Source organism: Pan troglodytes, chromosome 2 (genome assembly GCF_028858775.2).
Source record: "Pan troglodytes isolate AG18354 chromosome 2, NHGRI_mPanTro3-v2.0_pri, whole genome shotgun sequence".
Taxonomy (NCBI): domain Eukaryota; kingdom Metazoa; phylum Chordata; class Mammalia; order Primates; family Hominidae; genus Pan; species Pan troglodytes.
In genome coordinates, this window is record NC_086015.1 from 82,486,134 (window position 1) to 82,512,045 (window position 25,912).

General features: G+C 37.5%; 1 long non-coding RNA gene across 4 annotated transcripts in view; it reads right to left on the minus strand.

The window, feature by feature from the left end:
• The window catches only part of LOC104005631 (uncharacterized), a 209,930-nt gene that overhangs the window by 61,453 nt on the left and 122,565 nt on the right, over positions 1–25,912 (minus strand). Inside the window, exon 4 of one of the 4 annotated variants that reach the window (XR_001713443.4) lies at positions 22,975–25,639. The exons of the other annotated variants lie outside the window; for them this stretch is intronic. This is a non-coding gene — a long non-coding RNA (uncharacterized LOC104005631). Of the gene's footprint in view, positions 1–22,974; positions 25,640–25,912 lie in introns of those variants that run through there. 4 annotated transcript variants of the gene reach the window in all.

A 25,912-nucleotide genomic window follows, 5' to 3' on the forward strand; every position in this document is an offset into this window, starting at 1 on the left:
GGATGGTGTCTTCATTGAATATGTTGGGGAAGCTGGATAACAACACACATACACACACACAAAATTATATTTTTACCTTACACCATATGTCAAAATAAACTCAAAATGGATTAAAGATTTAAATGTCAGACCTAACATTTTTAAATTCCTGGAAAAAATTCTAGGGGAAATTCTCTATTACATTGGTCTTGTCAATAATTTGTTTATACGATACCAAAATCATAAGCAACAAGAGCTAAACTAAATGAATTGCACTACATCAAACAAAAGAAGTTACGCACAGCAAAGAAAACAAAATAAAAAGGCACCCCAAAGAATGGGAGAAAATATTTTCAAATCACATATCCAAGGAAATAAGAATTAAAAAGATAATAGGACTTATAATAGAATCAAAAAGCAAAATAATCAATATCCAAAATATTTAAGAATCACATAAAACCCAATAGCAAGAAAACAAATAACCTGACTTAAAAATAGGCAAAATAACCTAAACAGACATTTCTGAAAAGAAGACATGCAATAGCCAACAGGTATCTAAAAATGTGCTGAATTTCATCAATCATCAGGAAAGCATAAGTTAAGACTACCATGAGATAACACCTCACATCTGTTAGGATGGCTTTTATTAAAAATTCAAAAGATAACAAGGTCTTCAAGCTTATGGAGAAAAGAGAATCCCTTATACATTGTCGGTGGAATGTAAATGGGCACAGTCTTTATGGCGAACAGTGTGGAGGTTCCTCACAAAATAAAAAATAGAGCTACCATATAATCCAGCAGTCATAGTTCTGGGCATATATCCAAAGGAAATAAAATCAGTATGTTGAAAAGATATTGGCACTTCCATGTTCACTGAAGTATTATTCACCATGGTGAACATATGGAAATAACCTAAGTGTCAACCGAAAGATAAATGGATAAAGAAAATGTGATATATGTGCACAATGGAACACTATTTAGCCTTAACCAAAGAAGTACATTCTGCCATTTGTGAAAACATTGATGAATCTGGAGGACAGCATGCTATGTAAAAGAAGCCAGACACAGAAAAACAAATAGTTCATGATCTCACTCATAGGTGAAATATAAAAGACTGGAACTCATAGAAACAGAGGGCAGAAGGGTGGCTACAAGGAGTTTAGGGATGGGGGAAATGGGGATAGTGGTCAAAGCATACAAACTTGTAGGTATAAGATGAATAAGTTCTGGAGACATTCAGGAGGGTGACTACAGCTAATGAAAATATATAATTGATATTTGCCAAGAGAGCAGATCTTAAGTATTCTTACCATACACACACACACACACACACACACACACACACAAACACACACACACACAGAAAGCTAACTATGTGAGGTGATGAAAACATGAATTGGCTTGATTTTGGTAATCACTTCACAATATATATGTACATCAAGACATCACAACGTGCAACTTGAATATATATTATTTTTATTTGCCAATTGTATCTCAATAAAGCTGGGGGCAGGGGGAAAGACTTGAGGACCATAAGCCACTACCTAAAGCTATATAGAATCCACCTCTAAATCCAGCCACCTGCTCAGTACCCAGAACCTTCCTCAAAAAGCACGCTAAACCAGTATCTGCTCCCCACCCAAACTAGTAATGATTTTAAAGATCTGCTTTCTCAGAACCACTCTCAGTATCAAGATCTGGATTAATCAGGGTTCACCAGGGAAACAAAAACATGAAAATGTTTACTCATTTATTTATTTTATCTATTTATTATAATAAACTGGGTCATATGATTATGGAGGCTGGCAAGTCCCAATATCTGCAGAATGAGTCCATAAGCTGGAGATCCAGTAGAGCCCGTGGTTTAGCTCTAGTTTGAGTTCAAAGACCTGGGAAACAGGAGAGCAAATTCCAAGCTGAAGGGTGGCAGGTTCGAGACCCAGGAAAAGCCAATGTTTCAATTTGAGTCTGAAGACAAGAAAAAAGCTGATGTATCAGTTCAAAGGCAGACAGACGAAATAATTATCTCTCACTTTGGTCAGTTTCTGTTTGTTTGTTTTATTCAATTCTTCAACTGATTGGATGAGGCCCACCAAATCATAAAGAGCAATGTTTGACTCAGTCTAATCATTTAAATGTTAATGTCATCCAGAAACACCCTCATTGAAACACCCAGAATAAAGTCTAACTAAATATCTTGGCACTCTGTGGCCCAGTTGAGTTAACACATAATATCATCACAGAGGTTAAGATTGTGAATAGTAGAGGCAGAATTTGAAACTGGGTGCTCTGAGTCAAGAACTTTGGCTTACAAACACTAGCAAATATTGATACATATACTTCAGCGAAAAAGGAAAGTTATGTCTTAGGTGAAGTATAAATAACCCTGAAAGGAGGCTCTGATACAAATTACCATCACCACGGATTTTCCATTTTTGCTTAAATTTCCCAACACTCATAAACACCAAAGAAATTTCTTAAGACTTGTTTTTTTGGTAACCAGTTTATTCTGTTGGAAAGTTGGGAGGATGAAGTCAAAGTTTCTTCCAAAAGCTTCAAGTCTTCAGTGATTAGAATGTCGATAATATCAGTTTAAGAATAAGAATTTTGATGGAAGAATTTAACTTGGGGTTCTAGTGAGATATGCATATGGAAATATCAAAGAGTGGCCAGTCCACAATTCAACTGAAAGATTAGAACAAGGTATATAAACCTGTAATGGTGGGGTCTCCTTTTTCTTTATTATATATATATATATATGTATATTTATATATACATATATATGTATATATTATTAAAGCATTATATATATATATGCTATACTGAGATATATTTCAGATGCCATACAATTCAACCATTTGAAGTGTACAAGTCAATGGTTTTCAGTGTATTCACAGAGTTATGCCACGGTCTCCACAGTCAACTTTAGAATATTTTCATTATCTGAAAAAGAAACCTGGGTCCAAAAGCAGTCATTTCCCCTTTCCACCCAACCCCCCAGGCATGGGGAACCACCAATTTACTCTGTTTTCAAAGATCTGGCCTACTATGGAGAGAAAATACCATGAAGATAATATCCATAGTGAAAGAAGAGCTACAAGGAGGCCTCCAGGAAATACAGGGGAGCTTAACATATCTCTTATGAAACATCTAAAGGACAAGAAATGCACTCACTGTTTGGAGATGGAAACAGAAATGTGCCATTGAATTGGGATCATCCTGTTTGCCCAAAGTGTATTAGAACAAGATATGCATAAATGTTTCTCACACACCAAATGTGTCCCATGAATGAGAGAGTTTGGCTGAGGACATTGAGTCTGCTCTAATAGGCCACTTAGGGAGCAGACGGACCTACAACTACAAGGCCTAGAAGGGACCCCTGGGACAGGGGAGCAGTTACAAGTAACCAGTAGATATACATCCATTCTTCACCTGAGGTCAGGAGTTTGAGACCAGCCTGACCAACATGGCAAAACCCCGTCTCTACTAAGAATACAAAAATTAGCCGGGTGTGGTGGTACATGCCTGTAATCCCAGCTACTTGGGAGGCTGAGGCAGGATAATTGCTTGAACCTGGGAGGCAGAGGTTGCAGTGAGCTGATATCACGCCACTGCACTCCAGCTTGGGTGACAAAGCAAGACTCCATCTCAAAACAAACAAACAACGAAAAGAAGATATGCATCCATTCTTGTTAAGTGAACTACAGAAGAGAGAGCCCAGCAAGAGATCTTTAAGGAATCCTCAGAAGTTCCTTGTCAAGAAAGTGGTAAACACAGTCCTGCCTCATGACCCATCTATCTTTTCTTCTAACAGAGAAAACAATCAGAGCTTTCCAGCTCGGTGAAACCCAGAAGGGCCTGCTAGATGGGAAAGAAAGTAGGAGTAACTATACAATCTCGATATATACCCAGGGGAAAAAACCTTCCTGGTACAATACGAGTGAGCATAAGATAGTTTTACATAAGAGCAGCGTGGTTCTCTGACTTTTCCTCCAAGCTTCACAGATCCAAGAGGAAGTTTGCTCACTGAAAGCAGTTTGGGCATATTCAGGCATCTCTACAATAATTTTCAAGGATACAATGTCACTCTCTCTCAATTTGCCCTTAGCAGATGCACACTTCACAGTAGCTCTTTGATGGTTTCCTTGCATTTCCCTGTAAGATGGTGATAAAACACATTCCTTAGATAATGATAGGAAGACAAAAATTGAGCCATGCATGTAAATGGTTTTGCTCTTTATAAGTAAAAATTATGTTTTTGTTTTATTATTTTTGCCATTATTCTCTTCTCAGTACTACTATAAAAAAAAACACTGTGGTGATTAAAAATAGTCTGTTTAATCAAACTACCTAAGGTAGAATCCTGGCTCCATCTTTCAGTAACCATTGCATGGGGGCAAGTAATTTTATCTCTCTTAGCCTCTTTTCTTTCATCCATAGAGTAAGAATGATAATACAATATTTCTTGCAGAGTTTTGGTAAAAATTCAGTGAGCTACAACAGAAAAAACATTCAGTAAATGTTAACCAGTTATTGAAACTTTAGTATTCATAGAGGCTGCTGGCACCACAGCCGGGGATTCTCTACTCTGGGTCCATGAAGCCTGGCTGGAGGGACAAACAGAAAAAGCCACCAGCCAAGATCATGTGTAACTAGTGCCCTCTTGGGATCAAAGAAAAGAATCAAAATTACTGAGGAATTTGGAAAAGGAAGAGGCATGACGTGGGAACGCTAATCCCACAAGAGCTATTTATCACGGACCCCACTCAGGGACCAGGATGCTATGGCAGCCAGTGAGTCAGTTGAATGAAGCTGAAAGTTATTTTTTGGTCTAAGAAAATAAATCGTCTGAATAGGGTCTCCATGTGGTTTTCACAAGGGTGGGGAAAGTTGATTTGGATTGTATGACGAAAAGAAAACAAAATTTACAACCACAAAACAGAGTACAAAGATTCCAAAACTGGCAAGAGGAAACCAAGAATTTTGTAAATAGTTCATAATTCAGTTTCATTCACATCCTCAATCCAGCAGGATCTATGACTGAGATCAAGTTCCTCTCTCTCTCTCTTCCTTTTGATTTACTACTGTTTTTCCCTTTAGATCCATTCATCTTTTATTCTAAATAGAATATCCATGATTGATTAGGTTACTACTGGGCACTTTCTGTTTAAGAGCTGATGGGAATTTTCAGTGTACTAATAATTTGATATGACGTTCAAGTTATTTTATTCTTACTGCATTATTTTATTTAACCAAAGCTTAGTAAACTCTGTTGTAAGTTTGTTTTAAAAAGAAAAGAAAAAATAAAAATAATATTTTCTCATTACTTTGCCTTTTCAGTGTCCACTATATTAAATTACTTTCTTCTAAATTGTATTGCATTTTCCCTACAGGAATTGACGGCTGTCTAATGGATTTATGCAGTGTTTATATAAGGTAAAGAACACTTCAGTAAAAAATTGATTCAATGTAGGTACACTGTAATTGTAGTAATGCAACTTGACAGGATGAAGTTGCTTTTTTTTTTTAAGTCTGTTTTGTAAAGGCATTCTTGGAATTTTGAGGCTTTTCTCTTTGCAAAATGGTCTTCTTTTGTGGCTTGACTGTACACAAAGCAAAGAAAGCATAGGAGAATATATGTCTCTCTCTCTCTATGTATATATATATAGATAGATACAGACATACGTATGTGTATCTATATATTTAAAATTGAAGAAATTATCAAAATTCCTTATTTGAAAATTACAATAAAATTACTATAACTAAAACATTTCACTTCAGATACTTCATGCTGATCATAAATGAGGGGCATGGATTTAGAAGGTAAAAATATATGGAGAAAAAATTTCAGGAGTATACGACTTGTTTCCATGCATTCTGCAGGAACTGTAAATTTCTCCTTCTTCTCAATATCCACTTAAGTTCACCTCTTTTTCCATTACATAATTAGCCAAATCAAATAGAAATACAACTTTGCAATCTTTTCGTATTAGGATGCTACATTATTAATTAAATAAGTACACAAAGCCCAATGGTGGATAATTGCTCCTAATCAATATATGTTATGGGATCATAATCTCTATTTTGAGGTCATGATTAATAATCTAAAAGCTGGATGTTGAATTTGTTTAGCTATCCATTATGATTTGACTTTGAAGCTGTTATAAAATTTTTTATTTGGCCAGCCAGAGTTGTCATTAGGACTCCTCACCTCCACTCCTGGCCCCACTCCCATTTCGAGGCCTTCAAGGTCCATAGTCAAAGACAACATAGGTAGCCCCTTTCTGACACAACTATGATAGCCAGGAGCTTCCCTACTGCTACGTTTGCCTCCTGCTGTGAACTAGTTCACAATATTGTACTTTTCGTCAAATGACAACTCATGAACCATCACTTTTATAAGAGCCTAACAACTTCAGCTAACTACTTCTCTGCACAAACATGACAACTTCTGTCTCATCCTTCCATTTCACCTTTCCCTTTCTATAATTGTAGGTTTTATAATTAGCCATATGTGTCCCTTCCTTGTCATTAGATTGTGAATCCACTTAGATAGGGACCATATTATCTTTCATTCTACACACCAAATGCATAGTTAAGGTGAACACTACAGATAATGACAGAGAGCCAACAGGCTGATGTGAGCAAATTTGAAATAGGAGCTTAAAATATGATGACTTTTTTTTTTCTAAAAGGCTGCCATAAAAGCATAAAGAGACTTCAAACCTGAAAATGAGTATACTAAAACTAGGAAGCAAAGTGTCAGAAAAGAAATACTATAAACACAGGACACTGACCCAAGGCCACCTGACCTGTGAATTCACTTCTCATGTTCCTCTCTTTCTCCCCTTGGTGTGAACATTTGGCCCTCTACTGAACTCGTTAACCCAGTTGCTATGGTTTCGAAGTTTGTGTCTCCACAAAGTTAGTATGTTGGAACCTAAGACCCAATGTGACAGAATTAGAAGGTGGGGCCTGGCTGGGTGCAGTGGCTCGCTCCTGTAATCCCAACACTTTGGGAGGCCAAGGTGGGTGGATCACCTGAGGTCAGGAGTTAGAGATCAGCCTGGCCAACATGGTGAAACCCCGTCTCTAATAAAAACACAAAAATTAGCCAGGTGTGGTGGTGCACGCCTGTAATTCCAGCTACTCGGGAGGCTGAGGTAGGAGAATTGCTTGAGCCTGGGAGGCGGAGGTTGCAGTGAGCCAAGATAGCACCACTGCACTCCAGCCTGGGTGGCAGAGTAAAACTCTGTCTCAGAAAAAAAAAATAGGAGGTAGAGCCTTTAAGAGATGATTAAGTCATGAAGCTTCCACCCTTATAAATAGCAACCACCTTAGAAACGGCTGGAAGGAGCTAGCTGGGCCTCCTATGTCGTTCTGCCTTCTACCATGTGAGGATACAACACTTGCCCTTTTGGCCACATGAGGATGTACCGAGAAGGCCTTCACCAGACGTCAAATGCCAACACTTTGACCTTAGACCTCCCAGCCTCCAGAACTGTAAGAAATAAATTTCTGTCGTTTACAAACTATCCAGTTTCAGATATTTTGTTAAAACAGCACAAAGACACCACTCCTTCCTATAAACCACTTTTTCTACATGCCTATTATGTGCCAGCCACCTTCCACCAAATTTCAGACTGTCCACTTGATTTATATCCTGTGGTTTGTGGGGTCTTTTTCCCAATAATTTCACTACTCCTGCTTTTGAAAAACATTCTACATACCTATGAATATACATGTTACCTCATTTGGTAAGAAAAACATCTCAATAGCAAACACATTGAGGAAAGTTCCTCCAAAACTTGCTGCACATTTGTAAAGTTTAGATGACCAGGTAAAGAACTGGGATTAAATCAAGAAACTAACATCTTTTTTGGGTGAAGGTGGTAAAACTAGGGGCAAATGACACAGTCAGGTATGTAAAGCAGGAATGCTAAGCCAAACTCATCAATATTAAAACAAACAAGGAGGAACTCTAGACCAGATGTGTAAACTGAATCAGAGCAGACCCTGTGATGCAAGTAAATTTAGAGAACGAATGGCCTTTGGAATTAATAACCACTGGTGTGTATATGGAACTATAACTACCTGATAATGTAGAGACCAAATTACCTTGGGAATCTAATAACCTTGGGTGTATCCACATGATTATATCCACCTGACTGTATGCTTAAAATCACTGTTTTCCATGAGTTTCTGACACTCCCCAAGTGGCATTTAATACACAGACATATCTTTTGCAATTTTCAGAAACCGATGATATTTATTACATGGAGAGACAGCAGATACCTTGAAGGTGAAGACAGTGATTCATTTTTCTTTAAGAGGCAATATAGCAGGATGGTTAACAGCAAGGGTTCAAGCACTGGTGTGCTGAAGCCATTCACTCTCGTCCCAAGACTACACTGATAAATATTAAAAAATTTTATGACCCAGTTGTTAAACCTCTATTGATTGCCTGAAATCTGCTATGGTAGGAGTGTCTAAACAACGAAAACAGCAAACACTACAAACAAACACTTGTCTTAGAAAGCCCATTTACCAGCACAGTATTGGATGATTTGGGACCCAGCTAAACCACATATTGTGGGGAAATTATGTAATTAATTGTGAAGAAATTATTTAAGACATCTGGGCCTCAGTTTCCTCAAATGAAAAATAATGGTAAAACCTGTTTCAGAGTGTTATTGGGGAAATACCCAAATTGAGTGTTCTGTTTCCTGCCAAGACCTTTGACTCACATATTTCTACAAGTTTCTGCTATTCCTTCAAAATACATTTATTTCATTTGGAGGCAATATCCTTTACCTAATTGATTACATTGATAATGACAGTATTTCAAATATGAACAACACTTTGAGGAGGTAATTATACCTCTCTAACAACTTTCAAATCATAGTCCATAACTATCTGTCTACACAGGACAAACTTAAATTTGGGTATCATAACATTGAAAAGGCTAATATAACATTTCGTTAGATAGCAATGCCTACAAAATATAATTACAGTGGCATAGAACATATTAAACACCACAGTTGAACTAAATATCTGGTTATATTTGAAATGAGATAAACATGAATGGAAATTTGAGTGCCATCTTCATGAAGCTTGGGAAAGTGGAAAGCTTGTGAGATTGGAATCAGAAGACTTCAGGTTTGGTGTTAGCTTACTGTTATATATTGTGACTTGTGGATAAATCATTCAACCTTAACTTTTAAGCACATATCTGAAGGCCAGAAATCCAAATATCTGTTATATTTACATGCAAGCTTATCTTGAAGATTGAATTAGATAATATCTTTGTAATCATTTTATAAGATGTAAATAAATGTAAAAAAAAAAAGGTTTGTTATACCTTAGCAGTTAGACTACTACCACTAATATGGTGTCTTTTTATTTTTAAAAATGTCAGATTGTCCTAAGCTATTTGATATAGCTTGGATGTTTGTCCCCTCCAAATATCATGCTGAAATGTGGTTCCCAGTGTTGAAGGTGGGGCCCAATGGGAGGTGTTGGATAGTGGGGACAGATCTCTTATAAATGGCTTAGCTCCATCCCCTTGGTGAAAAGTGAATTCTTGCTCTGTTAGTTCACATGAGGGTGGGCTGTTTAAAAGAAGCCTGGCACCCTCTCCCATCTCTCTCTTGCTCTTCCTCTTACCATGTGACTTGATGGCTCCCCTCTGCCTTCTGCCATGATTGTAAGTTTCCTGAGGCCCTCATCAGAAGTGCTGTGCTTCCTGTACAGCCTCCAAAACTGTGAGCCAAATAAACTTCTTTTCTTTATAAATTACCCAGTCTCAGGTATTCCTTCATAGCAGCACAGGACAAACTAATACACCATCTATAATGTACTGGTTTAGACAGATTTCTGACTAAAGGGATGGGGAAAACAAAATGACCTTTAAGATTCTTCTTTGGTTTAAAATTGTGAAATTTTAAAATGCCTATTCTTTGAATCGCAAACTGGTAAAATATCAGAGGAAAGAGTATTAATTTATGAAAAATTGGGATGATATAAATAATTTGAGATTTCTAAGTAAATCACATAGTGTGTCAAAAGAATTAAGAGCAATTAATTTCTTAGGTTTTTCAGGAACCAAAGGTGTCAAAATCCCAATGGAAAAAATGTTTATATCCTCAGGGAACATCTTAAGTGGTGATAGTAGCTCTAATTAATTCTGAAATTCATCTTAATCTACTGGCCAAGGCACCCACAAGTGTTAAAGAAAAAGCTATTATAGGTAAATTAATAGTCCTACACTAGTAACAAAGCCACAGTTAGCATATTTAGATAAATATTCTTAAAAGGAAACCTGATTTCTTAACCTTTTATGAAGTTATCTTTAATTGAACGATAACATTGCATAGTGATTCAAAGCACATTATCACAGATTCTGGAGCCAGACTGTTCAGGTTGGAATCACAGATCAGCCTCTTGCCAGATGTGTAATTTTGGGCAATGCTTCTAATCTTTCTGTGCCTCAGCTTCCTTACCTATAAAATGAGAGCAGTAATAATATCTTTGTTTTGGCCTTCGTGTTATAAAGATCAAATGAGTTCAATTACTCAAAGCACTTAGAACAATGTACGACATATATTTTGTCATTGCTATTGTAATAAGATGCGGATCTACCTCCTCCTCTAGCATGCTCCCTATCCCTGTTCTTCAAAAAAGCACTCACAGAGTCACACATCTAACACTTTGTATTCCCTACTTTAATCTCTTTTTTTGAGAGGAATGCTTGACTCTAATAGCCTAAAATTAAGGCTTTTCTCACTACCTATACAATATATTCCATTAAATACTCAATTATTAATAGTTTACATATTTGATATGATTTAATGTTCACTAATACCTGTAATGTAAGCATATTATTGTCTCCATTACACAGAAGCAAAAAAAGGAGACACAAACACTTTAAGTAACTTGCTCATGGTCACCTGTGTAGTATGTGTAAGCTAAAACTTCAACCCGGATTTGATTATTGAACAACTCATGTTCCTCAACTAAGCTGTGACGATGAAATCAGAACAGCAGTAGCCTGTGGGAGATAAAGAAAGGAGCAGGGCTGGTTGCAATTGGTAAGATGAAACTTACTGGGATGATAAGACGTGGTCTGCATTGTGATGGGAGCAGTGGTTCCATGGCATGTACCTTTTTCAAAACTACCAAACTGTACACTTAAGATTTGTGCACTTCTTTTTCCCACTTCTTTGTCAACTATGCACTTTAAATATGTGCATTTTGTTGTATATAAAATATATGCCTCCAGGCCTTTACGTTATTTATGCTACTATGCTTCCTTACCCCCAAGAAGCCTTAATAGTGACCCAAAGTAATTGTTCTCCTACTCTTTTATTATTGTGGTTACAGCAACTTTGTGCTACACGTTTACTTATATTCTCAAGTTTTTTCAGTATTTATAGATCTTGCTTACAGCATGGTTTTCTCAGTAGCATAGAACATAAGTTTTATTTCTTTTCTTCAGCAACTGCATCTAGCTATATATAAACTCATTTAGAAAAATGATATGTGGGCCAGGTGCAGTGGCTCTTGCCTGTAATCCCAACACTTTGGAAGGCCGAGGTGGGCGGATCAACTGAGGTCAAGAGTTTGAGAACAGCCTGGCCAGCACGGCGAAACCCCATCTCTACTAAAAATACAAAAAATTAGCCGGTTGTGGTGGTGCAGGCCTGTAATCCCAGCCACTTGGTAGGCTGAGACATGTGAATCACTTGAAGCTAGGAGGCAGATGTTGCAGTGGGCCGAGATCGTACCACTGCACTCCAGCCTGGGCGACAGAGCAAGGCCCCATCTCAGAAAAAAAAAAAAAAAAAATGTAAGTATGTGAGGCAGGGGGAGAAACATCTCATATTTTTTGCATGCATCTTTCTATTCAAGTCTCTGTATCCTTAACTGGTGAATAAAGTGTTAAAGCTATTTGAGAGGCTGAGGCAGGACAATCACTTGAACCCGGGAGGTGGAGATTGCAGTGAGTGGAGATTGAGCCACTGCACTCCAGCCTGGGGACAGAGTGAGACTCCATCTCAAAAAATAAAATAAATTAAAGTATTAATGGTAAATAATTCTGTTTTTATAGGACTAATACCATCAATTTAGGAATAAAATGATTTGCGTTAATTTGTGAAGGACATTTTAATTTAATTTCTTCCTCATTGTGATAACAACTGAAAATGCAAAGCTCCCCCTATACACACACACATATACACAAACACACACACTTATGCATGCATGCACACAGACACACAGGAGAAGGGGGTTGCTTCAACAGGAGGATAATAATTTTTCATATTGTCTCTCATTTACTTACAAAATAGTAATGTGGAGGAGCCCTGATTTTGAATGTTATCCTGTGTAAAGTATAAAAACGTGGTCATTGGACTTGCTATTGTTCAGTCAGAGAATGATCATCATCAAGAATCAGATGACCCTACAGCTTGAAAACAGAATGCAGCACTAGGTTGTACTTTAATGTACCTACAGCTTTCTACGTATGGTTTAGAAACAGAAGGGTAAGAAAATAAGGGTGAAGGGGTGTCTCTAGCAATTTCTTTAAACATGTATATGAAGCTTTGTCCTTTATGTGGAAGAACGTATGTTGCACTTAGAGAAAAGATTGTTGAATCTGGACCTATATTTACTGTCTCTAGAATTTGGTATTTGTTGTTGGGAAAGGTGTGTGTGTGTGTGTGTGTGTGTCCCAGATAACTAGAAATAATAAAGAAGAATATGCCAAACTCACATTGGCTGGGATAAATTAATGAGATCAAGACTTAGAGTGCTAAATTTCATCCTAGACAGACTTATTAAAAAGTACTGCAGCCTATTCCATGTACTTTAGGATTAGTATCTTAGACTTTGGCTTATATACTGCTGATGGCTATCTTATCCTAGAGAGTTTGTAAGTGGAAGAAGAGGAACTACACTTAGAGTAAGAGCCCATGTGTATTCCTCTAAAGATGATAGGGGTGAGTTGGATATTGATGTAGTAGAAGTTTGAAGAAAGGATACTGTCTCCAAAGTGGGGAGACTTTCACAAAGCTAGGATCTAGAATGTATCTTAGGAGTGATCACTTCAAAATGGTTTGGATACTCTTTCTTGGCCTATGAGAAAATCTCATTTGGTGTTCAATTGTCTTTAGTTTTTACAGGGATTTTCCATTCAGCAACTTCCAATTCTTCCTTCAAGTTTCAAGTACCTATAGCCTTTCATGGTGATGAAATGCAGAATAAGAGGAAGGACCATCAAGGGAAATGTTGGTCATTCTGCTTGTACCCTTTTACTGGGGAAATTCAGAAAAAGTTTTCATAGTTAATAATTAGCAGAGAAGGTCACTATGGCTCATAATAGATGGCCAAATGTCTGCTAGAGCTCCACGTGGAATAACAATTGACACAAGGCAAATATGAAATGGGTATTCAAAAGTTCCTTTCTTCCCAACATATTACAATAAGGTTACCTTTTAAGGAGATGAGAAAGGTAATATAGCTCTGAATAATTAAATACAGTAAAAATACAATATTATATTCTTATGACTTTTTGTCTCCTTTTAAAAATCTCAAATCTCAAATACAGTACTTTGATCTTTAAGTGAAAACATAAAAATATTCAAAGAGGCTTGTCTGCAATGGGTTAATATCTTTAGAATTGTCCTAGGTAAGACACATTGGCCAACGGTGAAGAAATAGTTGTATATGTGGGATGTCCAAACAGAATTGGGTTTTTGTTGTTGTGCTTATTGAACTATAAAGTACCAGCATTGTCATGATTTTATTTTTATTACATGTCATCTGAAAAGAAAATCACATTCTTTCAACCCACTGATGAATGAACATTTGAGCCATGCAAATGTATTTCCATTTGAACTTTATATTTCTTTATTACTTCAAGTGACATTGATTTCACTGCCCTCAATATAAACTACATGCATTTCATTCAGAGGGGAAAAAAACTTCATATATGCAATGTCAATTTATATTGTAAAGGAACCAATAAACCCCTAAAACCTTATTATCTTTATAAATAACTTGATAATCTGTTGCTTGCAGAGCATTAAACATCTCTGTTCTAAACTTGCTTATAATCTAGTAAGGGACGCAAGAAAAAAATACCGAGATAAATAGGATGCAAGGCAGCATATGCTAAATATATTCACTGAATTTTTAAAAAACATCTTAAGTAAATTTCTCTTCTGCAGGGTATAAAGAAGCAGGCTGTGCATTATGAAAGATAAAAAAGATATTTTAAGGTAAAAAATGATCCTTTAAAAATTTTAGTTTAGTTGGGTAAGACATGGGGAATATGAACGCAAGGAGTGACTTAGAAGAGAATGAATATGAGGATTAGCTAAATCTAGTGATCTTCAGATTGTAAAGATAGAAAACTGATTTTACTGTGCTTCCTTAAAAATCCTTGTCGCGGCGGGTGCGGTGGCTCACGCCTGTAATCCCAGCACGTTGGGAGGCTGAGGCGGGCGGATCACGAGGTCAGGAGATCGAGACCATCCTGGCTAACACGGTGAAACCCCGTCTCTACTAAAAATACTAAAAATTAGCCGGGCGTGGTGGTGGCCCCTGTAGTCCCAGCTACTCGAGAGGCTGAGGCAGGAGAATGGCGGGAACCCGGGAGGCGGAGCTTGCAGTGAGCCAAGATCGCGCCACTGCACTCCAGCCTGGGCGTCAGAGCGAGACTCCGTCTCAAAAAAAAAAAAAAAAAAAAAAAAGAATTTGCCCTAAATTCCTAAGAATATTGCAAAGCACAGTAGAGGTTAGAGGGATACAAACTTTGGACTGGAGTAACCATGGAATACTTCAGGAGGAGACAGCAGATGAGTTGGTCTTTGAATGATGGATAAGGTTGAAGGATGGAGTCATAGGAATCATTTCAAGCATAGTATCAGGTTGATGCAAAAGTATTTGTGGTTTTTGCCATTAAAAGTAAAACCTTTATGCCACAGTTGTAAAGGCTTGAGATATGGGAGGGGAAGGGTCAAGAATGTTTAACAATTTTTATAAGAATTTTAAAGTCAGTCTTTAGTTTAAATCTACACATCTCCTACTCACCTTCTGTGTAACCTAACAATTATAATCCATTTTTTCATCTAGAAAATGGAAAAATACTGATGTAATAATGTTTTACAAAATTAAATGTAATATCCAATCACAGAGCCTTCCACTTGCAAGGGCTTTAAAAATAATAGTAGTAAGTTGGTGAGTGAGTTTACTGCTAACAGTCAGGTACTGGCTGAGGAATGTCAACGGACGTGGTTTACTGTATAACAATGCTCCTTCAAGAAAATGTTGTGTCTTGATGAGTTATCACACCCTATAATCCTGTGAGCTTTGTTTGTATTGATATGTGTTCGCTCTGTTTTGCAAAAATGTTACCATTTACAGCATAGGGCAACTTGAGCCAGTCAGTTTAAAAGGCTGCTAAAAATACGTCTCTCATTCTTAGGTGCTCAATCAATGTTCTTGCCTCACATTGGGAAGCAACAGTTGTCTACTTTGGTTAGAATATGGAGCCCAGACATGCAAGGAAGTTATGAAAGATAAGGCTAAAAATGCAGTTTGAAAATAGATTTAAAGAACCTTGTGCCAGAGTGACAAATTTTCAACATCATGCTCATCTACTTGCTTGCTCATCTAGATCAATAAATATTTTCAACTTAGCCATCACCTCCTCTATGAAATCCTGATTCTTTTAAGTAAAACTAATCAGTTCCATTTTATGACATGGCTGAACTCTACAAACTCATTGCATTTTACCTTGTTTACATTGTTATGTCCTCACCCTGGATGGTGAATTCTGTAGACTATATCTTATTCACTGTATTTTCATCGATTATGTTCACAGGAAATTTGTCACATAATAGATTCTCAATAAATGCTCCTAAATTTCAGTGGTGCTACTCAACCTGTTTTACTGTTGAATATCCTAATCATTTGCTACTGAACCACTAAGATAGCTTTTTCACTTTTCCACAAATCTCAGAATTACACAGGCAGCTCTGGTTCAACATGTAAACTCAGCACACACATGTTTTTCCTGAGATTTCTATTGGGTTGGTCACTCCTATAAAATTATGCCAAAAACACTTTTTTAATGTTATTAAACTCAGACAAAGAAAAGATCAGTAGTTAAAGCCATAGTGGATGAGAGATTTCAACAAATTTCTGAAAGATTAAATGCAGTTGGACTAGTGGTAATGATAAAGAATCAGAAGTCCTTTCCTAGAATACGGGTTAAGAGAGCAATAGCAGTGGAGCGAGACCATGTACCCATGGGATAACCCTATAAAGAGAGGATTCAAAGATATCAGAGTATGCCAAAGTTAGAGGTGGGACTGAAAACATGAAAATGATTGAAGGTCTCCCTAGGAAACAATTTCCTCTCATCTTCACTACTCCCATCTTTCAGATAATAGACACTCATCTGCTAGCCAAAAATTCTAGTGTTATTACCTAAATAAATTGAACACACTTTCTGGACAAAACTAGGACAGTTTGAAGCAAAGTCTTCTTTATCTCAGCATTTAGGTGTCACTCAAAATGATGTCTGGAACCTAATCAACTCACCCCAAAGCAATTTGACAAGGGCTGCCCTTATGTATAGAAACCCAGTCAATCTTTCCACTGCACTTATTCTTAAATATAAATAAAAAAACAAGGATAACCGGACATTAAAGGATGCAACACGATTCTGGAATAAACAGCCATACTTCACTCAAAAGAAACAATGGGGTGAGACTTCAGGCTTCCAGGACATAATACCTTCAAAGACTATGAAGCAATGTCTTCAAAATTGTAAGAGAAAATGTTTTTCAATCTAAAATTTTATATACAGGAAAGCTATCAATATTGCATAAGACAGAGTAAAGACATTTTTACACTCTGGTTTCAGGAAATGTATCACGTTGCTTAAGAAATAAATAAAGGTGCTTAGGCAGATCAAGATAGTAAATAAAGGTGCTTAGGCAGACCAAGAGGAAATACAGGAAAAAAAAAAGAGCCAGGAAGGAAACCCCTTACATGCTGTTTTTACCCTCCACTCCTCCAAATCCATCTTGTCTTCCTGACTCTAGGCCCTGACTGATATACCAAGTGGACAGCCACCTTAGTCCCACCCAAGAGGCAGAGACATAACCTTCCGTAAACTTCTTCGCCAGCTCACCTCTACAACACTACCTGGAAGCTGAATATGCTCGGCTTCCTAAAAGGCCCTGCAAGTTCCAAGTTATTTACCCATGCCAGTGCTTCAGGGAGGGTTACTTTTGTGTGATTTTCCTACTCCCTTTTCCAGACCTTACTTCCCTAGTTTCTCCCAAAATTGTGTGAATTCTAATTTCTTTAAGGAATGACTTATTCCATATTCAATAATATTCATAATGGATCTGCTTCTCTAATTCAAATTGGACTGATAAAGACCCTTTAGGAAGAATATATAAGCCAACCACATGATTTGCCTTTACAGTAAATATTATTTGCAGTCTCATACTAAACTAGACATTGCTTACTGGTTTTCAGGTTTTAGAATAAACCTGTGGAAAAATCATGAGATTGAAGTATGGTGTTACAATAGGCATAGCTCTCAGTGTTTAGAGGTAAAACTGGGTGAAGAAGGTATAAAGAAGATTGGATCTACTGATACCTTTGATTTCCAGAGTAAAGAATGAACTGAAGCATGCTTTATGAAGTTGCAGTGTGGATTAATGAAGAAACTTGGAAGACAGGTACTTGGAATTATTTGGTAGGAGAAGAAAGCAGGGAAAGGAGGGTAGTGTAATTAAACTAAGTCTTTATTAATTATAACAAAAAAAAAAAAATAGAAGAAACCCAAAACTGAGGAATCAGGAAATAGCAGCACAAAGCATATTATTTAGAAATGTAGCTTTGATTATTGAAAGACTAAATATAGAAATGGTTATCTCTAAAAGATCAATAGTTAGCTGATAAGATTAGTTCCTTCGGGACAAAATCAGGACACAGGCATTGGAAGGGATTGAAAAGACTTTTACATTTCCCCACATATCTTTCTGTAGGGATCGAATGGTGTATTATATGTGTATTAGTTTGCTAGGGCTGCCATAACAATATACCACAGACTTGGTGGCTTAAACAATGGGAATTTATTTTCTCACAGTGCTGGAGGCTGGAAGTCAAGGTCGAGGTGCTGGCGGGATCCATTCCTCCTGAAGCCTTTCTCCTTGGTTTGCAGATGCCTTCCTTCTTGCCATGTCTTCACATGGTCTTTTTTCCTTGCGTGCTCATTGCTAGTATCTTTTCCTCTTCTTTTTTTTTTTTTTTTTTTTTTTTGGATGTGGAGTCTCGTTCTGTTGCCCAGGCTAGAGTGCAATGGTGTGATCTTGGCTCACTGCAACCTCTGCCTCCTGGGTTCAAGTGATTCTCTTGCCTCAGCCTCCTGAGTAACTGGGATTACAGGCGTCCACCACCATGCCCAGCTACTTTTTGTATTTTTAGTAGAGACAGGGTTTCACCATGTTGGCCAGACTGGTCTCAAACTCCTGACCTCAAGTGATCTGCTCACCTCGGCCTCCAAAAGTTCTGGGATTACAGGCATGAGCCAGCACACTCGGGCCCCTTTTCCCTCTTTTTACAAGGACACCAGTTCTGTCGGATTAGGGCCCCACCCTTATGATCTCATTTAACCTTAATTACCTTTTTAAAGGTTGGATCTACAAATATAGTCACATTGGAAGTTTGGGCTTCAACATACAAATTTTGGGGGGAAACAATTCAGTCCCTAATGATCCTGTGAGTAGAATTTATTTATAGTCACTAAATAATTTATTTTAATTTTAAAAATTTTAAAAGAAGTTGCCTCTAGAGTATAAGATTAGGTGTGTAGGCGAGAAAATGAGCTTTCTCATTTCACCTTAAGCCCTTGTATACTATTTAATTATTTTAATTGGGTATAAACATTTTAATATATCTAATAAATGAGCCATAAGGAGAGAAAGCTCATTAGCACTGTGATGGCCTCTCCTAGTATGAAACTTCCAAGGCAGCTCCTACTCTCTTATGGCCTCCCAACTGTCACATGGAGGCCAGTTATTTCTAAGCTCTAACCATAGCCAGCAAAACCTTTCTTCTATTTTTTCTTATTTTTTTATTACTTTTTTCTTTTTGTCATTGACAATTTGTTTTCTTATTTTTTCCCCTCTCTCTCCCTTAGTATTCTTATACTGTGGATTTTATATGGATATTCTAATCTTTCTCAAAACAGTATAAATTCCTTTAGTACTGGGATGCTACCAGAAAGAACTGGTATTCTTCATAGATTGTAGTGGTCTGCACTTAGGAGGAACTCCTAAATAAGTAGCAAAATAAGGAAGAAATCAAGAGGGGAGAAATGACAATGCTAATGAAAATATTTGCATAGAATATAATCATATTTTCCCATTTCTTTTCTGTGCGCTAAAGAAAGCATATACATAAAACATAATATATTTCATGGCTGGACAACTGACCCTAGGGAGTGAGTAGAAGAGAATATTTTGTAAGGATTATCTAGAGAGACATATAATAATAAAGCTAAAGTGTAGAACCCAAAATCAATCATTCAACATTCAGCTGATACAAATAAATAAGAAGCAGATGGGGAGTTAACTCAGAGAAGCAGGATCAATATTGGTAAAATGCAAAATGAAATCAGCAATAAACTCTAGGGTCCAGTTAGGGCCTAAGCAAATCTGCTGTACCTTTAGCTCCTGGCCAGATGTTTCTGGAAGAAAAGGGAGGATTCTATGAGTCCTGGCATAGAGAGATCAAAGACCTGAACGTTTCAGGCATGGGGGAATTGCTCTGTTCCATTTGAGGACCTATTTATAATGTAGAAATGTCAACTCCATGTTGTTAGGCTAAGCTGAACGTGTATTTGTCATATTTGCATTCAAGAAATACTGACACTATGGTCTTGGTTGATGTTGGTATCAATTTCATTTTAATCCTAAATTCATAGAAGGCAAAGATGAATGCATACTTTATTAAGGGGAGGCTTTATTTCAAATTTAAATATTTATAGTATTTGTCAGTTCAGTGCACATTGAAGACATTGATCTGACTTCAGAAGTCTAGCACAGAAACTGAACTGACTGCTGAGAACATGTTTATCCCTAACACAACACAAAGAATAATACTATGCTGTCATTGTTTGGTAGTTCCGTGAGTATAAACTGCATTAATTGTATTTGAATCCATTTCAAAACAATTATTGCAGCTTCACGCTACCAATCAAATATTCAAGGTCATTTCTTAAAGTCTGCCATTTAATAGATATTTATCAAGATCGGTAATAGGAGCTGTGAGGAAAGAAGCTGCTGCCTCAGAAAGCTCATGATCTACAGAGGCAAGTTTCCCATATATTTTTAAATTATCTATCAATACCAAGAACACTGCAAGCTACCTTAGAAAAGAATACAGTACTAACCAACTGGCTATCTTGCCTCCATCACCATGCTGACTTTTACTGTAATTTAAGATGAATTCAGAAATAATGTATCAGAAAAAGAAAGAAAAAATAAAAAAATTTAAACTTTTTTCTTCAAATACACAATTCAAGTGGTACTGCTCTAGATCAAGCTTAAAGATGGTGCAAAATGTTTTTCTTTACATTCCTGAAAGAGAATTCTTTGTAGTTTCTTTGTCTCTCTCTCTCTCTCTTTCTGTGTGTGTGTGTGTGTGTGTGTGTGTGTGTGTGTGTGTGTTGGTTATTAGCTATCCAAAAACTGGGTACAAATTAGATAATGTGTTTGATCTAAACTAAACTTTTAAACAACCAGAACAAAACATGAGTGTCCTGAGTGTGACATATTAAAATATTGCTATGCCAAAAATATTTGTATTCTAAGGCTCCAATACCCCCCAATTTTCTGTAGCCCTGGGGGTCCAAAAGATATGTTATTTTCTGAGTGTCACCCCCCAGCAGGCGGGCCCCTGGGCTTCCTAAAAACCCACTACTGAGTTGCTTCTCCAACTATCCTGCAGAGGGTGATGGCTCACCTGAAGTCCCAGTCCACTCCACAGTGGAGCCTCACTTGTCTGGTTTCCTGCACAGCTAGGATCTTCCTGGGGGAAGGACTTTTAAAGGAAGACCTTCCCCCTCCCTCAGGACCAAGGTTGTTGGATATTAAGTTTGTCAATTTATATAGCTAGGGTCAGGTTCTCCGCACATAAGGATAAGTAAGCATTGTGACTGGGCAGCTGTACCTGCTTTGCTTTGAAATAGCAAAATGCTATAGTCATAGCAGAAATGCTATGACTGCTTTGCTTTGTTCAAGTAATTGTATTTTAAAGTATTCCCTGCCTTTTTCTGAAATCCTAGTCCATCTGAGAAGTTTTTTTAAAAATTGCATCTTATTATAGAGAAAGGATTGGGATCTTAAGCCCTTTCATCTCAGAAAACTCTCCTATTCCTACACAAATGTGACTCACTTCACCACCACCAATTACACACACTCACACACACACACACACACCCTGTCAGACCTCTGAGCCCAAGCTAAGCCATCATATCCCCTGTGACCTGCGCAGATGGCTGGTTCCTGCCTTAACTGATGACATTCCACCACCAAAGAAGTGAAAATGGCCTGTTCCTGCCTCAACTGATGACATTATCTTGTGAAATTCCTTCTCCTGGCTCATCCTGGCTCAAAAGCTTCCCTACTGAGCACCTTGTGAACCCCACTCCTGCCCGCCAGAGAACCACCCCCCTTTTTCCTTTACCTAACCAAATCCTATAAAACGGCCCCACCTCGTATCTCCCTTCACTGACTCTCTTTTTGGACTCAGCCCGCCTGCAAACAGCTTTATTGCTCACACAAAGCCTGTTTGGTGGTCTCTTCACATGGACGTGAGTGAAACACAGTAGTTTCATATACCAGGAGGCTTCATCAGTGATGGACTTGATTAAGTCACTAAAGATTTTTCGGAAAGATGCAATAGCTTCATTAAAATTAGAAACTTAAAAATATTGACTTGGTTATAGACACTAAATTTTAAAAGAATTAATCAATCATATGAATTGATTTCCCAAGAACCTGATAAAAAAGTAGAATTTTAAATTTGGGGGAAGAAAAAAAACAAAGTCCATCAACTACCTTTAGTATTGTAATTCTCTTGACTCTATTTATTCAAGTAGACAAACTTAATTTAAGATACCCAGAAAAGCTTTCCAGTCACAAATCTAACTGCTCTGGGAACTCCTTCCATGTACTTCAGAAATGCTATAATTTTATTCTGTTTTCTCATATTGCTCCCATCTCTTAAGAATAAGTGTGTCTCATGTTCTTCTCCTTGGTACTTGCAGTAGATTAAAGACTACCACTAGGCCTACTCTTGAGAGCTGGCCTTCCATTGAGAGGCCTTCTATTGAGAGGTGGCATCTGATTCCACTTCCCTTGAATTTGGGATGACCTTAATTACTTGCTTGAACACTAAAATATGGCAGAAGTGTTTTTCTGAGACTTCCAAGATTTGGTCGTAAGAATCTTCTGCCCATTTCTCTTACAACGTTCCCTCTGGGGGAAGCTAGCCACCCTATAAGGCAAGCTTGTCCAACCCATGGCCCAGGATGGCTTCGAATGCAGCCCAACATAATTTCATAAATTTTCTTAAAACATTATGAGATTATTTTGCATTTTTTTATTAGCTCATCAGCTATCATTAGTGTTACTGTATTTTAAGTAGCCCAATACATTCTCCTCCTTCCAATGTGGCCCAGGGAAGCCAAAAGATTGGAGACACCTGCAGCATAGATTCAACCTTCATGAGACTGGCCTGCTGTTAGGAAGCCTAAGCCTGCCAGGCAGAAGGAAGAATGCGGAACAAAAGATCCCCAGCCAGGCCGGGCGCAGTGGCTTAGCCTGTAATCCCAGCACTTTGGGAGGCCGAGGCAGGCGGATCACGAGGTCAGCAGATTGAGACCATCCTGGCTAACACGGTGAAACCCCGTCTCTACTAAAAAGACAAAAAATTAGCTGGGCGTGGTGGCGGGCCCCTATAGTCCCAGCTACTCAGGAGGCTGAGGAAGGAGAATGGCGTGAAACCAGGAGGTGGAGCTTGCAGTGAGCTGAGATTGTGCCACTGCACTCCAGCCTGGGTGAAAGAGCGAGACTCAGTCTCAAAAAAAAAAAAAAAAAGAAAGAAACATCCCCAGCTAGCCCCAACTCTCAGCCACTGGCTGGAGCCAGGAGTCAGACATGAAAGACTCATGCACACGTATGTTTATAGCGGCACTATTCACAGTAGCAAAGACTTGGAACCAACCCAAATGTCCAGCAATGATAGACTGGATTAAGAAAATGTGGCACATACACACCATGGAATACTATGCAGCCATAAACAATGATGAGTTCATGTCCTTTGTAGGGACATGGATGAAACTGGAAACCATCATTCTCAGCAAACTATCTCAAGGACAAAAAACCAAACACTGCATGTTCTTGCTCATAGGTGGGAATTGAAAAATGAGAACTCATGGACACAGGAAGGGGAACATCATACACTGGGGCCTATCGTGGGGTGGGGGGAGTGGGGGAGGGATAGCATTAGGAGATATATCTAATGTTAAATGACGAGTTAATGGGTACAGCACACCAACATGGCACAGGTATACATATGTAACAAACCTGCACGTTGTGCACATGTACCCTAAAACTTAAAGTATAATAATAATAATAAAATAAAATAAAATAAAATAAAGAACTACCTTGACCTCCAGCCCCAGGACATCCAACCTGGAGAAATCCAAGGATCCCAGTTGACAGCCAGAATCAAAGATTCATAATGTTGCCACAAATATCCAATTTGAATCCCTAATGTCTTTCTTTCCTGTGGCTTTGATAACAAATTACTCCAAACGAGGAAGCTTAACACAGTAGAAATTTATTCTCTCATAGTTCTGGAGGCCTTAAGTTTGAAAGGAGTATCACTAAGATGAAATTAAGGTGTCGGCACAGCCTCATTCCCTCCTTCTAGAGGCTGAAAAGGAGAATCCATTCTTTGCGTCTTCCAGATTTGGATGGCTACTAGCATTGCCTGGCATACGGTCGCATCATTCCAATTTCTGCCTCTGTCTACACAGCAAATTCTTTTCTATGTGGGTCAGTATGGAAACTCCTTCTACATTTTTCTAAAAGGACCCACATCATTACATTTAGTGCCCATCCATATAATCCAGAATAATCTCCTCATCTAAAAATTCTTCTCTTAGTCACTTCTTTTGCCCTATAAATCAATACTTACAGGTGCTGGAGATTTGGGCTTGATATATCTTTGGGACATTTTTCAATTTACCACTAAATATATTATATCCTTTATTCTTATTTACATCATCCATAACAAAAATTCTTAGACTTCCAGTTCGCTCTTCTTTTCTTATACTCTAATTGGTATAAGATTCTGTATCTGTCCCCTCACTTTTGTTTTTTCTTCTAACCTTCACAACATCTACCACACTCCCTATTGCCTTCACACAAATCATTATCATCAGTTTCCACCCTGTGTTTGATCTTTGTTTTCAATAACACATTTACCTTTTTGCTCTGATGAAAACATGACAATCTATTAAGAACATTGTTTCTCTGCAGTCTTAAGTGGCCACCGATTTTTCTCCCTTTTTCATGCCACTGGGCGTGGAAGTGGCATAGATATCTTTCTTGTTCTCCTTTGCCGGTTTTAAATCATTCTTTCTCCTTCCCTAAAATTCTTCTTTTTGAATCATCTTACCATATCACCCACCACCATTCATATTGCTGATATTATAAACTTCAGTTTATTTTATTTATTTCTCTAATGCTATTCTAGTCTTAAATCTTGGCATTTTCAACATATACAGATATGATCTTTTCAACACGTTTGCTTCTCAACCCCCGTTAGTAAATGACCTTGTCTTCCACTTTACATCAGACATACATTTTAATAGTCATAACCTTAACTTTGTTTTTACTAATAAATACAACTTTTTCATAATCTCAGTTGCGTGGATTCTATTCTTTCACTATTATCCCTTCTTTTTTAAGTCATTCAATGACTTTGCTCTCACAATTCTCTCCTCTCTTTTTGCCTCATCAATTTTCTTTCTCTACTGGATCATCCACCATTATGCAAACATACAGTTAGTTCCCTCATCTTAAACAAATATTCTCTTTCCTTACTTCTCCAGCAGGAGAACTTCATTTATTTTTAAATTTATCATTTTAGAATAATTCTTCTAAGAATTTGCCTAGTTTTACTGTCTCCAAAATTTTGGAGAAACTTCTCAATCCTGTTGTCCTTGGAGAGTCTTGGTTTATAATTTTTTCTCGTGTAATCAACCATGTATAGTCTTATTCTCAAAGCATCCTGATTCAGATGTTAATTCTAAAGTTACCCTATTTGTTCTCAGTATTACACAGATTTAACTGATGTTTTCATCCTCCAAACATTTTCTTAATTGATTTCCATTTTTCTGGTTTTCTTCTTTACTCATGAGCCACCTTGCCAGTCTCATTTATTGGTCCTTCCTCTTTTCCACAGCCTGTTCCACTCCTGAGGAGGAGTATTGGGCTCATTACTTGGATTTCTTCTCTTCCTGTAGGTAACCACTGCTGCCATATTTAATGAAATTACACTGAAAATGAAATAAATTACTTGAGACAATGATTAGTCACATAAGGTGATAATTTCTCTATGATGGCTACAAAGTATTTTCACTTTGTACATGAGGCTAAAGCAAAGAAAGATTTTAAAAAATGTATCAGTGGGATTGCCAAACTATCAAGAATTATTCTGCTTTATTTCTTTCCTGTCTTCCCTCTTGGATCAGCTTTCCATCATCACTCATAAAAATAAAATATTTCTGACATTATCGTGGTAAAAAAGACACTTAGTGTTCAAGTGGAAA